Below are 21,261 nucleotides of genomic sequence, written 5' to 3'. Positions count from 1 at the left end.
AAAAAACATGGGCTGCAATTCTATTTATGTTTAGGAATACATATGTATCTAGTGAAGCGTAAAAACATGAGTGAGGAGAAACACCAAATTCCAGAAATGACACCTGGCAGAGAGAGGGTCAGGCTTCTGGACGAATGCACATGATGTTTTAACATGTTTTAATAATCACGGAACACTTTAATTCTTTAGTATCCCTTATGCTTTCTTTATATGCCTGAAATAGCCCATATTTTTAAAAAGTAACTTTAAAGATTTTATTTATTTATTTGACAGAGAGAGATACAAGTAGGCAGAGAGGCAGGCAAAGAGAGTGAGAGGGAAGCAGGCTCCCTGCCGAGCAGAGAGCCCGATGCAGGACTCGATCCCAGACCCTGAGATCATGACCTGAGCGGAAGGCAGCGGCTTAAACCACTGAGCCACCCAGGCGCCCCCCCCCCTTTTTTTTTTTTAAAGATTTTATTTATTTGACAGAGAGAGATACAAGTAGGCAGAGAGGCAGGCAGAGAAAAGTAACTTTAAAAGAAAAGGGTCCGCTTGTCCCTGTATCAACTGTTCTCTACCTTCTTTTTACAAAAACAAGAAGGATGACATTCACATGAACAACAGATTACCATGGGCGTTCCCACATTTTGAAACAAGAACAAATTTTGCAGTAGAAGCAAAGAAAATAGAGCCAGTGCTTTTTTTTTAATATTCTTTCTTTGGGGGATGTTGCAATCTCAAAAGTATTTACAAGTTTGTAACTCCTTATAGTGTCCCAGCAGCCATCCTATTAAATCAGCAGCTCCACAGATAAAATGATACGTAACTTCTAGAGTTGTTCTTCTTCTGTTTCTCCTGCTCAAGAAACTACCAGATTTTCAAGCAAGTGAAAATGAAATTATAGGAGTGACTCTGCTTTTGTCAAGTTTCAAACACAGTGGTGCCATAACAGGAACCAGGACAGTCTGACCCCAAACGTGGACAAGTTTAGGAACAACCCCCAGAGAATTCTAAAAGTAGGGTTCGAAGTAAGGCGATGCCTAGGAGTGTTGTTTTTCTAAATTCAGAACATTTTCCAATACAAAAAGCATTAACAGTATAATTACTGTTACATGAAAAAATTATGTGCTCCTGGTCTGCCTTTATTATAAAGGGATAATTTCAATTAAAAAACCAACATTCACATGAAATAGTCACACGGTTGAGATAAAAACTGAATACTGCCCTAAATTTACTGGAGTCATTCCACAATTGCCAACTTCTCTCTGTTTCGCTTTGATCTTGGTTTCAAATTTTTAAATTTCACTGTATAATGTAATTACTTCCATGTCCCTAGGGTTCATCCACAGAACAATGTTTTTCCTTGTCCACACCCAACCTTCCCAGCTATGTATGACAGCAAAACATCACATAAAAGAATTCAGAAGCATAAACAGAGGGAAAAAAGTATACAGAGCGAGAATGGCAGGATGAAAAAAATTCACGCTTTTTCCAATTTCCTAACTGAAAGCCAACACATTTCGTACATAGCCAAGGCATGAAGCACAAACAATCCAATTTATCTTTAACCAATATTAATTGTTCGGGACCATTACTGAGAAACTAAATTCTACATTTGTTTGATACAAAAGATTTATAGACACAGTTGCAGAGAAGAAGGAAAACAAAATAAACACATCAAAATTCTCAGATACAGACAAAGAAGAAAGGTTGTTGACTGGGAATGGAAATCCATAATGATGCATGTCAGCAAAAGCTTTCATATCTTAAAATTCAAGCCTTTCCTTTTCATCACTGTGTTTTGAGTATCTCTTTCTCGTGACACTGTCAAAACAATCTTTGCCTTTCACATTTTCCTAGCAATCCACTCATTCCTAACTTCTCCACCACATTTTAGAAAGGCATTCAGAGCGCAGCTCAGGTTAGCAACGACACAGGAGCTCCCTCTTGTGGCACAAAAGGGAACTGCCTGTGGACACCGGCACTTAAGACCAAGAAGTTATTTTTTCTATCATTGGAGGGGGTGTTTCATTATCCTCATTTTATAGGCAAGGGAACAGCCTGAGGTCCAGCAACTTACTCCCTCAAGGTATTTTAACCAAGAATACATTTAAAGCAGGACTGACCACTTATTACTAAAAGATCAGTCTGAAGTAATAGGTAGAACCTAATTTTAACTTCTACTGTTTGGATGTGGTTTCAAAGCAACTGTTTACATAGTATCTTTGGTTTAATGTATATTCATGATCACTTTAAAAAAAAAACCAGAAAAGTAAATAATGGGCAAAGTTTGTCATAAGAAAGGAGTTATTTTCCAAATTATTCTTCAATCTTCTTGAAAAGTATAAAATATGGTACTATTTTGTGTATCACGAATCTACTTTCAAAAGAAGGACAAGGCAGAAATAAATAGAACCTCTAAAATAATAAACTGTCATCTTTGTTTGCATGATAAACTCAAGGACATGACTAAGAATATATATTTTGTGTTAATGCCATGTCAAAAAGAATTTAAATCTGTTGATGTCTAAATTCCTTTACAATGAATCTTGAACATGAATTAATAGGATTAAAAGTACCTCCTTTACAAGGTTATTTTAAAAGTTAAAATGAGCCAATACACATAAAGGATTGAGCGGTCTTTTCTAAAATTTATCCGTTTTCATCTTCTTTATAGAGTGTACCTTATAAATGACAAAAAAAAATTAAACTAAAGGAACAAATTTTTTATTGTGATCGGTTTTCATGGGCAAGGATTTGTGCTCTCTGTAATTACCCTGTTTTCAAGAATGATTCTACCTGTAAACGTGAGACAGACTATAGCCCGGGATAACTGCACGCACACACAGCTGGCCAAGACCTTGTCAGTTTCCACTCTCCTCCCTAATTCTCCAAGCGTGTCCTGCAAAAGCTGGACAAAGGATCAGAGCATCATTTTTTTTTTTATTAAAGATTTTATTTATTTATTTATTTGACAGACAGAGATCACAAGTAGGCAGAGAGGCAGGCAGAGAGAGTGAGAGGGAAGCAGGCTCCTTGCTGAGCAGAGAGCCCGATGCGGGACTCGATCCCAGGACCCTGAGATCATGACCTGAGCCGAAGGCAGGGGCTTAAACCACTGAGCCACCCAGGCGCCCCCAGAGCATCATTTTTAAAGTTGTCAAGTGTGTGTCAACAGCTGCATTCCTCTGACAAAACCTCCAAAGTGAATTGTTTTCCCAAATCAACAAGCGAAACAAATACAAGCCCCAGGGGTTTTGCATTCCCACTTCAAGGAATGATACACCATCACTAGCTGAGATGGAGAAAGTTGAACCAATCCCTGACTCTTTTTTTCTCCCATATCCTTCAAATTCGATGAGTCACAAAGTCAAAAGTCAGTCACTGAATCTCTTCACTCTTCTCTCCTCTTTAAAGCCAATGCCACAGCGTTCAAGTCTCCAGCAAACTTCCCCTGCCTGGTTAACAGCCAAGTCCTGTTCACCCTTCAAACCTCAGCTCTCCGCATGCCCTTCTCCAGAGCCTTCCCAGCCCCTCTCTGTAAGTGCCCCTCGTCGCTACTGAGGCAGGTTGGGTTACCAGCCTCCCACCTCTACCCCCACTCCATACTTGTGTTATCTTTGTAGTTATATCTCATCTTCAGAGTCTCTGACTCATGAGTGTCCCCTAAATCTTTGTTGAATAAAGGGTTTACTTGCGGGGAGGGAAAAGGAGAAAAAGTGGCATTTGGTTAAATAGCTAGTACTTTATTGGGGAAAATGAATGAATGACTTCCAGTTAAAGCACTGGTGGTTTCCAAAATAAATTTTTCAATTTGCACAGCATGAGGCAGAATCATTGACAAAATGTTCTAGGGTTGTTGATTTTTCATCAAAATTCAGCAACTCTGTACCAGAAAGATATGCACTTTGACCTAAAGAAGTAAAATTCAATAATTTCCTGCTTTATATATGAAGACATACAGGAGGGGAAGGCAGGAAGGCACTAGTCCCTGAGATTCTGATCCCTAGTCTGGTGCAGAACATGACCAGGCCCAGCCAGAGAAGTGCTCCAGAAGGACTTGTCTTGGGTGTACTCTACATCCCCATTCCCCACACCCATGGGATCTTAACGTCCAGAGTACCTGCTATGTCCATATACACGGGGCTGGGGACTGGTGGACACCTACAAGGGTATGCTTTTCTGTATCTAGAACATGCAAAGGTGTTAGGCTGCCATAAATTTCCTTCCTGATAACCCACCTCCGCACATGTGAACCACTTTACATGACTAAAATATCCATCTAAGAAACTACCATTTCTTCCAGTGGGGGAGGCGGGTGTTAATAGTTATTAAACATAAAACCAATGTTCACATGCTAGCGAACAACAGTTGTTAATGGTCACTAAATTCTGTGAAAGACAACTAATGATGATTTGTTTTACAGTCAGAACCCAAAGAGTACTTGACACAGAACATGAACTTAATGGGTCTCCCCAAAGTATTTCAAACCGATATATTACAATGAAACCAGCCGATCTAGTCCCGCTTCTTGAATGGTCATCTTACGAGAATTTAAAATTCCGAGTGGCTACTCACATTTTAATGGCTTTACTGAGGTATGATCTATATGCCATAGCAATGCGCTGGTACATTTCTGCCGCTCCCCAGCTATCACCAAGAATGGGTCCATCACCCCAACAGTTCCCTTGTACTTCTCTGGGGCCAGTCTCTGCTCCCACCTGCAGCCCCAGGCAACTGCTGATCTGACCTATAGCTTTGCCTTTCCTAAAATTCTCACAAAAATGGTATCGTACAATATGCGGTCCTTTGTTTCCGGTTTCTTTCACTTGGCGTAAAGTTTCTGGGATTTACCCATGTCGTAGCATGTATCGGTAGCATGAATTAGTGCTTCATTCTTTCTCACGGCTAAATAAGACTCCGTTGTAGGAACACAACACACTTGCTTATCCATCCACCAGCTGATGAACTGGATTGTTTCCAGTTTCTGTCTATCACAAATAATGCTACGAACACGTCTTTGGTTTTTGAAGGGGAACAATTTTTACAACCTTATTTGGGTAGAATTCATATATAGTAAACTGCACATATTTGAAATGTACAATTTGATGGATTTTGACCTATGCATACAGCCACGAAACTATTGTGCATAATCAAGATAATGAATCTATAATTACCTCGATGTTTTGTGCGCTCCTCCCTTTAGAATCCTTTTTTTTTTTTTTTTTAAAGATTTTGTTTATTTATTTGATAGAGATCACAAGTAGATAGAGAGGCAGGCAGAGAGAGAGAGAGAGGGAAGCAGGCTCCCTGCTGAGCAGAGAGCCCGATGCGGGACTCGATCCCAGGACCCTGAGATCATGACCTGAGCCGAAGGCAGCGGCTTAACCCACTGAGCCACCCAGGCGCAATGGCCTGCTCTGTCATAACGAATCAGTTTGCATTTTGTAGTGTTTCCCCTAAATGGAATCAGACGGTATTGGTACTTGTGGGGCGGGGGGGGGGGGGATATTAGCTTTATTCATGCAGGATATTCTGAGACTCATACATGCTGTTTGTGTATATCAAGAGTCCATTCCTTCTCATCACCAAGGAGCGTGCCATCGTACGGTCGTGCCAATTTGCTCACCCATTCATCTACTGATGGACACTAACACACAATTTTCAGTTTCTGACAATCACAGATAAAGCTGTTAGGAATACTGCATGTTAAGTTTTTGTCTAGCTACAGGCTGTTCCTTTTGAGGGCCCAGCTGGGGACAGACCTGCTGGGTCATACATCAAGTGTGTGATAAACTTTTTAACCAACTGTTTTCCTACAATGGCTGTACCATTTTATATTCCCACCAGCAATGTGTGAGCTTCCTGGATTTTTTTTGTTTTTTGTTTTTTTACATCCTTGCCAAAACATGGACTGTCTTTTTAATTTTAGCCATTAGAGAGCAGGTGTAGCAATATCTTATTATGGGTCTAATTTGCACTTCCCTAATGATTGATGCTGAAATTTTTTTCATGTGTACATTTACCATTCATGTACCTTCTCTGGTGATATAGCTCTCCAAATCTTTTGTACATTTTTTCAAAATTATGATTAAATTATGATTTAAGTTAATCAATCTTATGACTGAGTTTTAAGAAAGTTCTTTATGTATTTTCAAGATACAAATCCTTCATCAGACATCTGCTTTGTAAATATTTTCTCTACGTTTGTGGCTTGACTTCTCATTTGAACAGTGGTGTCTTTTGAAAAGCAAAACTTTACGTTTGATGAAGTCCAGTTTATCCTTTTTTCTTTTATCTACTTCATGCTTTTTATATCTTATTAAGTCTTTGTCTAACACAAGACACGAAAACGTCCTGCTATCTTTTCTTCTCTACATTTCCGATGATCTGCTTTAAGTTCATTTCTGCGTGTGTCATAAAGATCCAGGTACATTTTAGTTCACGTGGGTGTCCAACTGTGGTAGAACTCTTTGCTGAAAAGATGATGTTGTCCCTACTGAATCACATCAGCACCTCTGTTTAAAAGTCATGGGTGGGGGCACCTGGGTGGCCCAGTGGGTTAAGCCTCTGCCTTCGGCTCAGGTCATGATCTCAGGGTCCTGGGATCGAGCCCCGCATTGGGCTCTCTGCTCAGCAGGGAGCCTGCTTCCCCCTCTCTCTCTGCCTACTTGTGATCTCTGTCTGTCAAATAAATAAATAAAATCTTAAAAAAAAAAAAAAGTCACGGGTGGGAGTGGCTCAGTCAGTTAAGCTTCCGACTCTTCATTTCGGCTCAGGTCATCTCATCAGGGTCGTGAGATTGAGCCCCACATCCGGCTCCATGCTCAGCAGGGAGTCTGCTCGAAGATTCTCTCCCTCTGCCCCTCCACCCACTTGCACAGGCATACACCTCTCTCAAATAAATAAATCTTAAAGAAAGAAAGAAAGAAAAAGGAAAGTAGTGGATCACACAGGATATGTATCTGCTTCTAGATACTCTATTCCACTGATCTCTATGTCCAGCCCCATGCCGTCGCCATGCTCTCTTTATTACTATAGCTTTACGGTAAGTTTTTTTTTTTTTAAAGATTTTATTTATTTATTTGACAGAGAGAGAGATCACAAGTAGGCAGAGAGGCAGGCAGAGAGAGAGGAGGAAGCAGGCTCCCTGCTGAGCAGAGAGCCCGATGCGGGACTCGATCCCAGGACCCTGAGACCATGACCTGAGCCGAAGGCAGCGGCTTAACCCACGGAGCCACCCAGGCGCCCCTTACGGTAAGTTTTGAGACCAACTTCTTTTTTTAAATTATTTTGATTATTCTCTATTCTCTGCATTTCCATGTGAATTCTATTTTTTTTTAAGATTTTATTTATTTATTTGACAGAGAGAGACGGCGAGAGAGGGAACACAAGCAGGGGGAGTGGGAGAGGGAGAAGCAGGCTTCCCGCCGAGCAGGGAGCCCGATGTGGGCCTTGAGGCCAGGACCCTGGGATCCTGACCTGAGCCGAAAGCAGACACTTAACAACTGAGCCACCCAGGCACCCCGTAAGAATTTTAGACTCTGTTTTTTCTATGAATACTTTCAAAAAATCCTTTCTGAAATTCTGACGATAACTCTGTTGAATCTATAGAACAATTTGGGGGCAACTGCGACCTTAACTATGTCGTCTTCCAGCCCATAAACACAGTATTAAACAAAGACCAACGGTCATGTGCTAGGGAAATACAGCTATCACTGGTCACTAAATTCTGTGAAAGACAGCTAACAACGATATTCCTACTTATTTGGGTATTCTTACTAAATATCGTTCTCTTAGTAAACGTCTCTCATTAAATTTATTCCTCTGTATTTTGGCCTTTTTGATGCTATTACGAATGGATCTGTCTATTCTTGACATTTCACATAAAGGGAACTCTCTTCTTTCACTTGGTATAACATTAAGGTTCAGCCGCAACATAGCATGTATAAGTACATCCCTCCTTTTTTAACCACCAAATAGTATTCCACTGCCTGGACGCCCCACATTTTAGTTACCCACTCACCCGCTCATAGTCCTGAGTTTTCTGAGGGGTAATGGATCCTTCAGTGATCTGCTTGCACTTAAACCGCAGACTCTATCCCTTCCATGAATGCAACTCGTTATCTTTACACTTTTTTTCTTTTTTAAGTAATTTCTACACCCACTGTGGGGCTCAAATTTACAACCCTGAAATCAACAGTCGCACACTCCATCAACTGAGCCAGCCAGGCGCCCCCCAACTTAGTTTTTAAAATTCATATTTCTGGAGGCGCCTGGGTGGCTCAGTGGGTTAAAGCCTCTGCCCTTGGCTCAGGTCATGATCCCGGGGTCCTGGGATCGAGTCCTGCATCGGGCTCTCTGCCTAGCAGGGAGCTTGCTTTCCTTTCTCTCTCTCTGCCTGACTCTCTGCCTCCCTGTGATCTCTGTCTGTCAAATAAATAAAATAAAATCTTTAAAAAATACAATAAAATTCGTATTTCTGTCCTCTGGTTTGGTCCCCCATGAGTTACCCCTGCATCTGTCCAGGGTACTGGTCAGCCACAGTGATTTGGGCAGAGTCTATTTTCGAATACTCTGTACCTGTGAGGCTTCCACCCTCCACTGAGGAAGCCGCATGTGGGTTGTAAAAGCATTCAGAGTTGTCCCCAGCTCTCAAGGAACTCCCCTGACTTTGGCTCTTTGCTGGGTTCTCTTGAGTATCGATCCCCTGGGCATGCAAACTTAGCAGCCGAACGCAACTGTGCGGAGATATGATGTCAGCCCTTCCATGGTTCTCCCATTTCTGGGATCGCCCTGCTACACTTCTGGGTGGCGGCCCCAAACCAGGACCACAACGTTGAGGCAGCAAAGCTGGAGGTCTTCCCCCGTCCGTTATGAACCGGGTATGCCGCTCTCAGCCAGCAAAGCTGTGGGTTTCTACCCCAACCCCCATCAAACTGCATCTGTCACTTCTGGTAAAAAGCACAAACCGGTAGAACGGTAGTTCTCACCGAGTGAGATAAGAGGTGGGAGAGGGGTCCAGGCAAGAGGGCCACAAACCCCCACTCTTTCTAGCCACGGTTGCAGCGTGTTTATTGTCTGCCTTCCCAGTCTATTTCCAGTACGCAGAAATGACTGTCCCATTCTAGACTTGTTTTATTGAGAAAGAACCACCCATCCTCTTCACATCATCATGAATGGAAGTGACCTTGCCATCCATTTTTAATTTCTCACCCTCCCATAACATCATCTCTTCAAAAAATAAAGCAGGACAATAATTCCATGTCAAGTACCAAACACAGAACGGCTCTCCAAGTCTGACATAAAATTTATCATCAGAGCCTGAATATTTTCCATTAAGAGCCCTTCCACACAGCACCAGCAAACTCACATTATATTAGAAGTACCAAAACAGTCAGATGTGTTCAGTAATTTTGAGGTTCCCAGGGATGAGCTGAATGACTACTTGGATCTCAGCCATAGCCCTTAACCACAAAAATTCCACGATGGCCCAAAGATGAGGGACTCTGTGATGTTGTTAGCAAAGCTGGACTTAGGCAAAAAGGAAATTCTTGCAGGTGCCATTAGTATTATTATATGAGTATTCTCAATCCAGATTTTGTAATCCAATGGTTTCTCCCGTTATTCCAGATACTATCACAAAACCCTCAGGCCTAACTTGCCTTTAGCACTGGGACACTGTATTTATAGAATGCTTTGAACTTGACAAAGCTCTTTCATCTCCCGTCTCATGTGATCCTATGAAAACCTCACATAGTAGGTAGGACAAAAATACCAGCCTCATTTTATACCTGTCAGAACGGAAATACATAGGGATTAAGTGTTCTGCGTAGCTGGTAAATCAGATCTAAGATCCAGTTACTCTGGCAACATTTCGTCTGGTGACCCTGTACATGTCTTTGCTTCCATTTTTTCCAATGTTTTGGTAACTTCCTTAAACGTAAGGAGAAGAGGGGCGCCTAGGTGGCTCAGCTGGCTGAAGGTCCACCTTCGTTCGGTCAGGTCATGATCCCAGGGTCCTGGGATGAAGCCCCACATCGAGCTCCCTGCTGAGTGGGGAGCTGCTTCTCCCTCTCCCTCAGCTGCTCCCCCTGCGAGTGCTCTCTCTGTCAAATAAATAAAGTCTTTCCAAAAGAAAAAAAAAGGTAAGGAGAAGAGATTACCCCCCAGAACAATCACTTTCTTAACACTTTCGATTGAGAACAGGCTTAACACTTATTTCCTTGAAAATTCTAATTACAGCAGTGTGAATGCATTCCCTGAGCAAGAAGAAATGGAGCCAACTTTTCTACCAACTACACAAAAGCCACCTTTACCATAACGGCAACCTCTCCACACCTGTGCATGTGCATGCACGCATGCACACACACACACACACACACACACACACACACACACACACAAGCCACCTTTACCATAACGGCAACCTCTCCACACCTGTGCATGTGCATGCACACACACACACACACACACACACTGTACAAAGCACAGTTCTAGGAAACCCCCCTAAGAGGGAAACACTATACACACACACACACACACACACACACACACACACACACAGCGGTAGTCTTAAGTGTCACAAATCTGGTGGGTCATTTCAGAAGAGTATCTTGAAATCTTTCTTAATACACACACTGGGAGAAATGTAGTAATTTCTCCCATCTGGTAAACAAAAACCAAACACTTCCTTAACCCCCCCGCCTTGCCTCCACGGTTCCTCAGAAGAGGGTCTACACTCACCCTCTTTGGGGCATCTCCTCCAACTCTCCCTTGAACCGGTTTCATTCGGGCTTTTTTCTCCACCACTTCATGAAGACCTTTTGTCGACCTTGCTAATAACCCCTCGTTGCTGAAATCCCATGCTCGATTTTCACCTAACGTCGTACCTAACGCACCAGCAGCATTTGACAAGGCCGGTTATCCTTGCTTCTCACAACGCTTCCGCCCTTGGTGACTGGAATATCCCAATGTCTACCTTCTCGTCCGTTCCTCAGGCTCTCGTGTTGAGACTCCAGTCGTTGCAGTGGTCCCTGGCTCAGGTCTCTCCGTCCTTTCTTTCCTTTTTTTTTAATGACTGAAACCAAAGTACAAAGATTCCATTTCCAGATCTGGCTCTGCTGCGACACGGGCATGTGACCCTGTGCAAGTCACTTCACCTCCTTGAACTTCATTTTATTAATCCCTAGTGTGGATGAGGCAGGCTGAGCGGTGCTCCAAGGTAAATTCCAGCCCTCAGACTCAACGGTCATATTTAAAGAGTACTAATTGCCAAAGAACTGATTTGGTTATCAGGTAACGTTTCCCAAAGTCACCACGTTTCCCCTACCAGCTCTGACTTATTTTATTGTTTTCTATTCTTACCCAAGTCCAACGTGTGTGGAGTGTGTAGCGTCAAACACTGAGCAAGGCTTATGAAAACCAGCAGCCACCACCCTCACACTTGTCCCTCTTCAGAGGGGCTTTTAAAAACAACTTTGAACCTGCAGAAAAGCTGAAAAGTATTCAGGTATTCATGCCTGAGCAGCCCTCGGCTGAAGGCCTACACGCTGACGTTTTAGCACACTCCTTCCAGTTTTTTCTACAGTTCTTTTGTGCCAGGCCATCCAAAAGGGGGAGAGAGACATAGGACACTTCCCCTCTGAATACGTCAGTGTGCAGCTTCCAGAGATAAAAGCATCTCCCAGTGGCCACCACATCACTGCCACCCTGGAGAAGACAGACGCTAATTCGACAACATGGATCCAGTGGGCCTCTCTGAGCACCGTCGGTGTTCCTGAACTACCGCCCACTCCCTCTCCCCTTTTCCATCTCTTCTCACTCCTTCGGTGGCCTCAGCTCTTCTTAGGGCTTTAAAGTAATGGTAATCGCTTATGATTTCAAATTCGCCTCTTCAGCCCTGACCTCTCGCTGAACCCCAGACTCTGCCTACTTGACCTTCCCACTCAGAGGTCTGAAGAGGAATCTCAAACTGAGTGTGTCTGAAACCGAGCAGCCCCCTCGTCAGTCTGTTCATTCCAAGCCAACCCAAAAGGCAACTCCGTTCTTCAGCGGTTCAAGCTGCAAATGGAGTCATTCTTGACACGTCTCTTTCTCTCTCACTCTACATCCAGCACCACAGTAAAGGGTACCTAGAATTCCCTCCCTTCTCTTCACTTTCCTTGTTTACAGGCTCCGGGACCACCATCTCCCACGCAGGTCACGGCAGCAGCCTTGGAGTCTCTGCTGCCGCCCTTGGAAATGCTCCCACCCTCCCCTCAGAGAAGTCTAGTCAAAACAGCTTCCACAGAAAGATCCAGTCGCTTATCTTCTCAAAACCCACAAGTGAGCTCCATCTTACTCGAAGCTGACGTCCTCGCACCTGCTGTGCCCATGCATGACCTTCCATCTCCTCTCCCCCTCACTCACTCCACTCCAAACCATCCCCACACCTCCTTCCACCACCACTTGAACAAGCCAAGCACACTCCTGCCACAAGGACTTTGTGTTTCCACTCCCCGTGCCTGGAACACTCTTCCCCCAGATCTCTACAGGGTCCTTCTCTCACCTTCCTCAGTGAGGCTTTTCTTGAACACCCTACATTGTTTCCAGAGTGCTTATGGCTTTCTAATAGATTATTTTTTTCTTATTTGTTTTTAGTCTGTTTTTTAGTCTCCACTGCTTACTCCATGAAAAGTAGGACTTTTTTTTTTTTTTTTTTTTTTTTAAAGTAGGCTCCACACCCAGTATGGAGCCCAGCATGAGGTTTGAACTCACGATGATGAAATCAAGAGCTGGGCTGAAATCAAAAGTTGGACACTTAACGGAAGAAGCCACCCAAGCGCCGCAAGATGGTTTATTTTGTTCTGTACTGTATGGCCAGTGCCTAGAATACTGTCTGGCACATGGTAGGTACTAGGAACTATCTGATGAATCAAAGACTCATATATATAGATTTATACATATATATACATAATATAGATTTATACTGACTGATCCATACACACACCAGAAGGCTGAAGCCTACAGAATGCTGAGTAATGGATCACTAAGAATGTTGATCACATATGACTACTTCTGTCCATTAGAAATATAATGTAATCTACAAGTAATTTAGAATCTTCCAGCAGTCACACAAAAACGCAAAAGAAAGCAAGCGAAATTTTTTAAGAGGTTTGTTTAGCCTAATATAGCCAAAATACTGTCATTTCAATATGTGATTTATACAAAAATTATTAATAAAATATTTTACAGGGTTTTCTTTCATGTAAGTCTTTAAATGTGGTGTGTATGTTATGCACAACACATCCCAGTGGTGCTAGCCACATTTCAGATGTCAGTGGCTACATGTGGCCAGTGGCTACCATATGGGACAGCACAGAGAGTGACCAAATTTTACCCATCATAGAGGGAAACACCTGTATATTTATTAATCATTTTTAACTTCACAACTCAAGACCATGGTATAACCTCGTGGTTTCCTAGTTTCGTTAAAACAGGTTCAACTGCTGCAAGAAGAGAGAAATAGCTTTCATTCGGAGAAACAATTTCTATCAAGATTACTGGCTCAACCCTTTAATTCATCCACATGTTTTGATTAGAAAGTATGGATGCCCTTCCTTCTTAGTCTCCTCAATTAAAAAACAAAGTTAAATCTGGAGAGATTCTGTGTTTTTATCTCTATTAGCAGGGGAAAAAATCCTTATTTTCAAATAGAAAGAGCTATTAAAATTCTACTTCTACTAAACAAACTAGTATTTATTACAAGTTAACCAAAATACAGTCTCTGTTAAAAGACAACTTCGGTACAGATATAGCTGTATTTTTAAAATTTATGAGTTGCCTTACCAATAATTTTGCATTTCATAACATAAAAGTAAAATAAAGCACCAGGGAGAATGCTTTTAAGTTTCTAATATATGCACTTAGGTCTTCACTAGATTTCTTACAAGCTCAAGTATTATTCATGGAAAATATTTTCGGGAACTTTTTTTTTTATCATCAGGGGATTAATTTCTTCTGGAATCCCTTTACTTACAAATACTCACTTGTTGGAATTACAATAATTGCCATCATTACTCAAAAACAAAACTTAAAGGATCCAATTAAAATGCATAATACTTTAAACCTTTAAAAAGTTATGAAATTTTACTTTCTTCTTAAACAGTTAAACACAGCACACAGCAGCATCTCTACTCACTTGGATGTTACTGGGGCTTACTGATCATCTCCCCTAACCGGGCAGCCCTCAGCTCAGATCATCAGCATGAGTCAGAGAAACTCCATAAGGCAAAATATCTTTTAATCTTCAAAAGCATTAATAAAATGCCTGTGTGAGAGGGAAAGAAAAAAAAAGGGGGGGTAGTTAGAACCAAGAGATAACTTCTCTCAAGTGTACTGTCTAGATAGGCAGTAACTTCTGTTTCTTCTTTCCTTCTCTTCTCTTCAAGTGAGGGCTCAGAACACATTCACATTCATGGTCCTGGGGATGTGGGCGAGTTGAACTGGCAGTACTTGGTATTACAACCACTCTCTGTTTTCAGAACTCTCTCTGGGGAGAAGCCCAACTTCATTTAATAATACAAGTATATTCTGAACTATAACCTGATCACCCTTTTACGGCTCTGATCCTTCAACCCGCAGAGATCCTCGTTCCCTAACCATACCAAGGAAGACACTTTTGAGAGTGAAAAGAGGAACTTTGGAAATATTTATTTGTTAAGCTGATCAACTGTCTTTATTCTATTGATTTATATTCTAAAAAGCAAAAATAATGTACGTCCACTACATTAAAGCAAAATTTAAGATTTATGTGCATTACATGAACACTTGAGATTAATTATTCTTGGTACATATCCTTGTATTTGAATCTGTTTTGTATTGAATCTGTTTTCTCAACAGATTCCATCTGTAATACTGTGTTACGTGTACTATGGGGAAAAAGGCTGACATGGATCTTATTATTTTTAATTTTTCACAAAGTTGCCAAAGTCTTTTTCGAAGTTTCATTTTATGTTAAATAACCTGAAACCAGACATCATCAGGCTCTTCTGTATTGATGTCGTTTTCTTTTTAGTTTTTCTTTTTTTTTTTAAGATTCTATTTATTTATTTGACAGAGAGAGACAGTGAGAGAGGGAACACAAGCAGGAGAAGTGGGAGAGGGAGAAGACCACTTCCTGCTCAGCAGGGAGCCTGATTCGGGGCTTGATCCCAGGACACGCTTAACAACTGAGCCACCCAGGCACCCCTGATGTTATTTTCAACAAGAAATGCTCTTTTCACAGCTGCTGAGAAACTTGGTAAGCTCAAAGCAAAGTCTGCTAACCAGAGGATATTCTCAATTCTACCTTTTTCATACCAAAATTGTTAAGTATTTCAGGCTTAAGATTTTAAAGATAGTATCTTTTTTTTGCCCAATTTGGTGTTCCTTCTTCCACACTCACCCCCCTCCTATCCCTCACCAGGATGCACCCCCCCACACACAGTTTTCTTCCTCAATGCAAATTCTGTCACATCACTTCCCAATTTACCAAATTCCCAATGGCTTCCCATTGCTCCTTGAATACAATCCAAAACCTTAACAGGGCCTCCAAAGGTCTGGGAGACCTGGTCCCTCCCTATCTCTCAAACCCTCAAAGGCAGCAGGTCCTCCTCTGCCCAAGGGCCTCTGAGTGCTCCTTCTGCTCTTCTAGTCATCTGAGAGACTCCGAACGCCCCCAATCCAAGTTACCCCACAGTATCTTCTCCCCCAAAAAGTACTCTGTATTTTTGCTACAGAGCATTCATCAAAATCTGTACTGACCTGTGTGCTTTTAGAAAGCCTAGCTCCACCAGACAGTAAAAACTTCAATAGAGTGTAGACATCACTCCTGTTTTTTTGTTGTTTTTTTTTTAAGATTCCATTTATTCATTTGACAGAGAGCATGGGATCACAAGTAAGCAGAGAGGCAGGTAGAGAGAGAGGAAGAAGCAGGCTCCCCGCCAAGCAGAGAGCCCGATGCAGGGCTCCATCCCAGGACTGGGAGATCAGGACCCAAGCCGAAGGCAGAGGCCTAACCCACTGAGCCACCCAGGTGTCCCATCACTTCTGTTTGATTTACCTCTTAATCACCAATCTTTTTACCCAGCACCTGGCACGGTCCTTGCCACCTTGCAAACTTTTAGTAAATACTTGGTGAATGAGTGAATGAATGACTGAGAAGGAGAAAACAAGGAGACAAAGGGCAATCTAGTTATTTCAGTCAACTCATGATTTATGACCAAAACAACTCTCAATCCTAAATCTAACTACATTATCAATGGTCCCCTCTACACAGGACGGTTCTCACCAGCAGACAAACAGGCTGTACTTCCTCCTAACCTGAGGGAAAGGGAGAGAGAAAAAGCTCTCTCTCAACCCCACATTCCCGTGAACTCCCCATTTCTCTAATCCAATTTTATACGAATACCCAGAGCTGACTGTATCTGCTGTCTCCAAATCTTTCCCCCCATCCTCACTTGAACCCATTCCAGTCAGGCTTTGTCTCCCACTGCTGTCCTGAAACTGCTCTTGTTAAAGCACCAACGACCTCCACCCTGAACTAGGCAAGGTCTTGCTATCTATCCAACCATCTAACTATCAACCATCTTGAACTAGCCAGGTACTGCCACACGCACTTAAAACGAATTACCTTTTTTTTTTCCCAAAGATTTTATTTTTTTATTTATTTGACAGACAGAGATTACAAGTAGGCAGAAAGGCAGGCAGAGAGAGAGAAGGGGGAGCAGACTCTCTGCGGAGCAGAGAGCCCGACGCGGGGCTCAATCCCAGGACCCCGAGACCATGACCTGAGCCAAAGGCAGAGGCCTTATCCCACTGAACCACCCAGGCGCCTACGAATTACCTTTTTAAACTGTTTTTCACAACCACTCCCTGAGGCAGGTAGCATAGTTCTCTCCAAATAGAGCCACCCTAAATTCATTCAAGGGCACTTGGGGCGGAGGGATGCGACAGACCAGGAGAGACAATTTTTACTGAAATTAAATAGTTTTCATCTTAACTGGACCTCGTCTTACCAAACCTGCCTGGTACTCAACAGACCTGATCACTTCCCTCTTTCTTTGCCTGGTTTCTAGGACACCACACTCTTCCCTGACTCTCCTCCCCCTTCACTGGCCACTCCTTCTTAGACTTCTCATTATGCCAACCTTTTAGGTTAAAGCAGGGCTTTCTGATCTCAAAATTTCTTCTCCATCTCTATCCCCTCCTCTTCCTCATATCAATGGGTCTCACACCACTTTAAATACCACCCATAAGAGTCTGAACCTCTTCCTTTACCTCACTCATATTTTCAGCTCCCTACCTGACATCTCCTCTTGGACGTCAAACAGACATTTCACACTTAACATCACCCCACACCAAACTCCTGATGTTCCACCCCAGTAAGACTGATGCTCCTAAGGAATGCCCATCTCAGTAAATGGTAATTCAATCTTCTGCATCATCCCTGACTTTTCCCTCTCCCTCGCACCACATATCCAGTCCATCAGCAAATTCTGTTAGCTCCATCTTAGAAATGTATGGAAATTCTAACTACTTCTCCCTGCTTCCACCACGGCAACTGCTACCTGAAGCTCCTTTGCCTCCATCTGGATTCCTGCAACAGACTCCCAACCGATTCTTCCCCTGCCTCACTGCACAGTTTTCAAAACAAAAGGCCAGAGTTACCCTGATTTATTTTTTTTCAGTCATACTGATTTTTTAAAAATCAGATCATGTCACTTCTCTGCTCAAAACCCACCAAAAGTTTCCCTTCTCATTCAGAGTAAAAGTCACCGTAGCAGCCTTCAAGCTCCATAACCGGCCCCAAATAACCATTCTTGCTTCATCGCTGCCGCTCTCTTCCCTCATTCATCCCTCTCTTGCCCCACTGCCTTGGCTCCTGCTTGAGGATGTGAACACACTCATGCCAGGGTCTTTGCAGTAGACTGCGATTCCCCTCTCCAGAATGCGCTTCTTCAGAGACATCTACATGGCCCTCTTACTCACCCACAGCAGGCCCTTACTCCAAGTATCAACCCATCAGGCGGGCCTTCCCTGGTCACTCTATTTCATGTAGCACCTCATCACCACCATTACAACTTTCTATCCCGCCACCCTGATTCACTTATATTTGTTTATATCCATTCATTCATTCATCTCAGCCCACTGGGTACCCCTCCCCTCTTTCTTCTCTTCCCCTTGTAGACTTTAACTTTCTTAAGGGAAGAAATTTTTGTTTTGTCTAATACTGAATGCCAATATAAATGCATGGAATAAATGGTTGAAAATAAGATTCTGAGAAGGCAAACGAACTAAACCTCCAGACCCTACTATTCCCAAGAGAATCTCTTAGGGAACAGGGACCATGCGGTTACAATCAAATTTTGCAGAGTAACTTGTACACAGTCTCCAGGTAATTTCATCACTGATAATATTTTGCACTGAAATTTTAGTTTTCCCACATTATGAATACGTTATGTGTTACCAACTTTAAGAGTTAAGTAGGACATTTTAAAACGTGACTTTTTAGTCTCAGTTATCAATGCCGAATTCCCTCCCTTTACACCACAGCATCCAACTGTGTCCTCATGGGGGGGGGGGGCATGCATTTATTTATTAACGCCTTGCCTGTGAGCACAGTCCTGACGGGAGTCCCTCTCAAGCCCCCGCTGTTACGTTATTTGCCATAGTATATGTAAGAAGAACTTGTAGTTTCGCAAATACCTAAACTGGGTGATAGGAAGAACGGTGACTGCGAGCCTAGGTACGGCTGCTTTCTTTCCCAAGGTGGTTCTTTAAACTTCTCTGGTACAGCTACCACTTGCTTCAAGACTTCCAAAGGCACTTCTCAGCCTACAGCTAAATGACTTCAAGGTTCCTTTCATGAGTAAGTCTGTCTTCCAAGAATCCCGAGACTCTCACTGGCTACCCCAGCACATTTCCATCTCTAATCCCCAGACTCCCAAGTCTCCACTTACTGGAGGTCCTAATGGACACTACATAAAGACTGTTTTATCAAAGCAAATTGTGTGTGCATGACCAAGTCTCACAAATAAAACTGGACCAGGCTGGATTCTGATACCATTACTCTACTCCTGAACATTGTTCGACCTTGTCTCATACCACCTAGAAATTCAAAAACCATTTGCATTATTTCCTGAATCACCATCAACCTATAATTTAATGAGAAACTAGACACTTTCACTATGTTATTACCGCTTTTCTTACGTGTCCATGTAAAACAACACTGCTAAAGTCAGGATAGATCCCAACACGCCCAAATATATATATTTATACCCATCTAGTATAAAAACAATTTGGAGAAGAACCACAGTATGTGGTCATCACCAGTAATACAAGAGAATGAAGAAATAATACGTATTAAGAACCCACAATATGCCAGGCATTTTATCCACATTATCACAAGTAATCCCTACAATGGCCTCATATAGGAGGTACACAGCACCAGACTTCAAAACCCCTCAAGATGCCTCCTTAAGTCCCAGTACCACATCCTCCTACCTACGTCGTCGGTGTGATTCAGTCTTAGGAAGCAGACATTACCAGTCAGATTTTATCAAAATGAGCAGCTAATAATTAACGCCCATATTCAAACTGTTTTATGTGGCAAACACATAAAGATCAATCTTAAACTGACAGGACAGGCTAACACGTTTTAAAACTTTTTCAGGGAACTCACTCTGGTAGGCCCAAGAGATATAAACCTTCTTAAACGAAACTGCACTACAATGACCATTCTGAGGCTTCTCATGGGAAAGATGGATAGTTGATTGTATTTGACCATCAAATATTTCAGGCAAAACTTTTTTCTTCCATGTCACAAAAGTTGTGAAGTCTTAAATAACTGTCTGTCACAGAAACGTGTTAATGAATGCAAGCTCCTTGGGGAAAAGAAGATTCCACTGCTGTCCCTCACTCTGACGTGAACCAGACTTCGGAGTGGGCAAAAAATACAGACCCAGCTCTTAAAACTCCATGAAAGGTGTTATTTGCTTCCTTTGGTGCTTAAAAGCATCACATTAATGTGCAAAATAAAATATCTCCAATGCAGATATTTGTTAAAGGACATGAAGACAGAATAAAATCAGCACCTGTACAAAAAACACACTGACAACACCTAATATTTTAGAGAAAAAAAAGCTAACAGTCCTACTGGCAATTGTGATTTTTTTTTCCCTTTCTTCCTTTTCTTCCTTTCTTCCTTCCTTTCTTTTCTTTCTTCCTAAGATTTATTTATTTAGAGAAAGAGTGAAAGAGGGCAGGGAAAGAGACTCTCAGGCAGACTCCCCCACTCAGTCCCCCCAAGTGGGACTCGATCCCACGACCCTGAGATCATGACCTGAGCTGAAATCAAGAGTCCGACGCTCAGCTGACAGAGTGACCAGGCGCCCCGCAATGCTGATTTCTAAGCTCCTTCCTTCAGTATGGTTTCAAAAGAGCAGAGGTGCTGGATTCTATGCTCCGAGGGCCCCTGGGCACCCCCAGCCCCAGGCCAGCACATGCACCTCCCGGGCGGTGGCTGGGCAGGCTCCTGCCTTCGGGAACCCGATCACGGGAGCTGCACTCCTGGACCTTTGACGTCACTGTGGCTGAAGATATTTTTCACCAGGTTCTTTAAACAAAGATTCACGTGATAAATTTCTGTTCGAGTTTAGTTCCAGGAAATGTTTGGTTTCTGCAGATGTTTACAGGCTTCCGGTTGTCGGCACACAAAAATTATATAATCCTGTGTTTCTTTTTCTCACTTGAGCAAGCAGAAAGCGTAAAATCCAGTATCTCGCCCGAATTTGCTCACCATGGACCTCGGGGAGTACTTAATCCTCAACTTCTTTTGGTTGGGGTTGGTTTTATTTTTTGAAAGGCTACACTGCCTTTTGACCTAAACTGCCTTAAGTGCTTTTCAGGAGCAAGAAAAGCTGCAAAATCTAAGACGTAAAAGACCTAATGGTGACCTGCTTGTAAGCTCCAGGTGAAAATGGAAAAACGAGAAAAACACAGTGGTGTGTATACACTGAGAAGTATAAATGGCCCAAAATAAATGCCAAGAACCAAATTCCCTGCTCCCAAAAGATACAAAAGATTCCATAAGGAGACAAAACAGCACTCTACCTTCTTTGTTGAAACCCAGCTCACCGGTGTGTGAACCACCAAATATGCTCTTGGTTGAATTTCTCTCACAATATTAAAAGCCTGAAATTTTTACAAATTACTGTAGTAGGAGAGTTCTTCGAACATTATCTTGAAAATTAAAAA

This window comes from Meles meles, chromosome 10 (genome assembly GCF_922984935.1).
Source record: "Meles meles chromosome 10, mMelMel3.1 paternal haplotype, whole genome shotgun sequence".
Lineage (NCBI taxonomy): Eukaryota > Metazoa > Chordata > Mammalia > Carnivora > Mustelidae > Meles > Meles meles.
Note: the sequence above shows the minus strand (reverse complement) of the source record.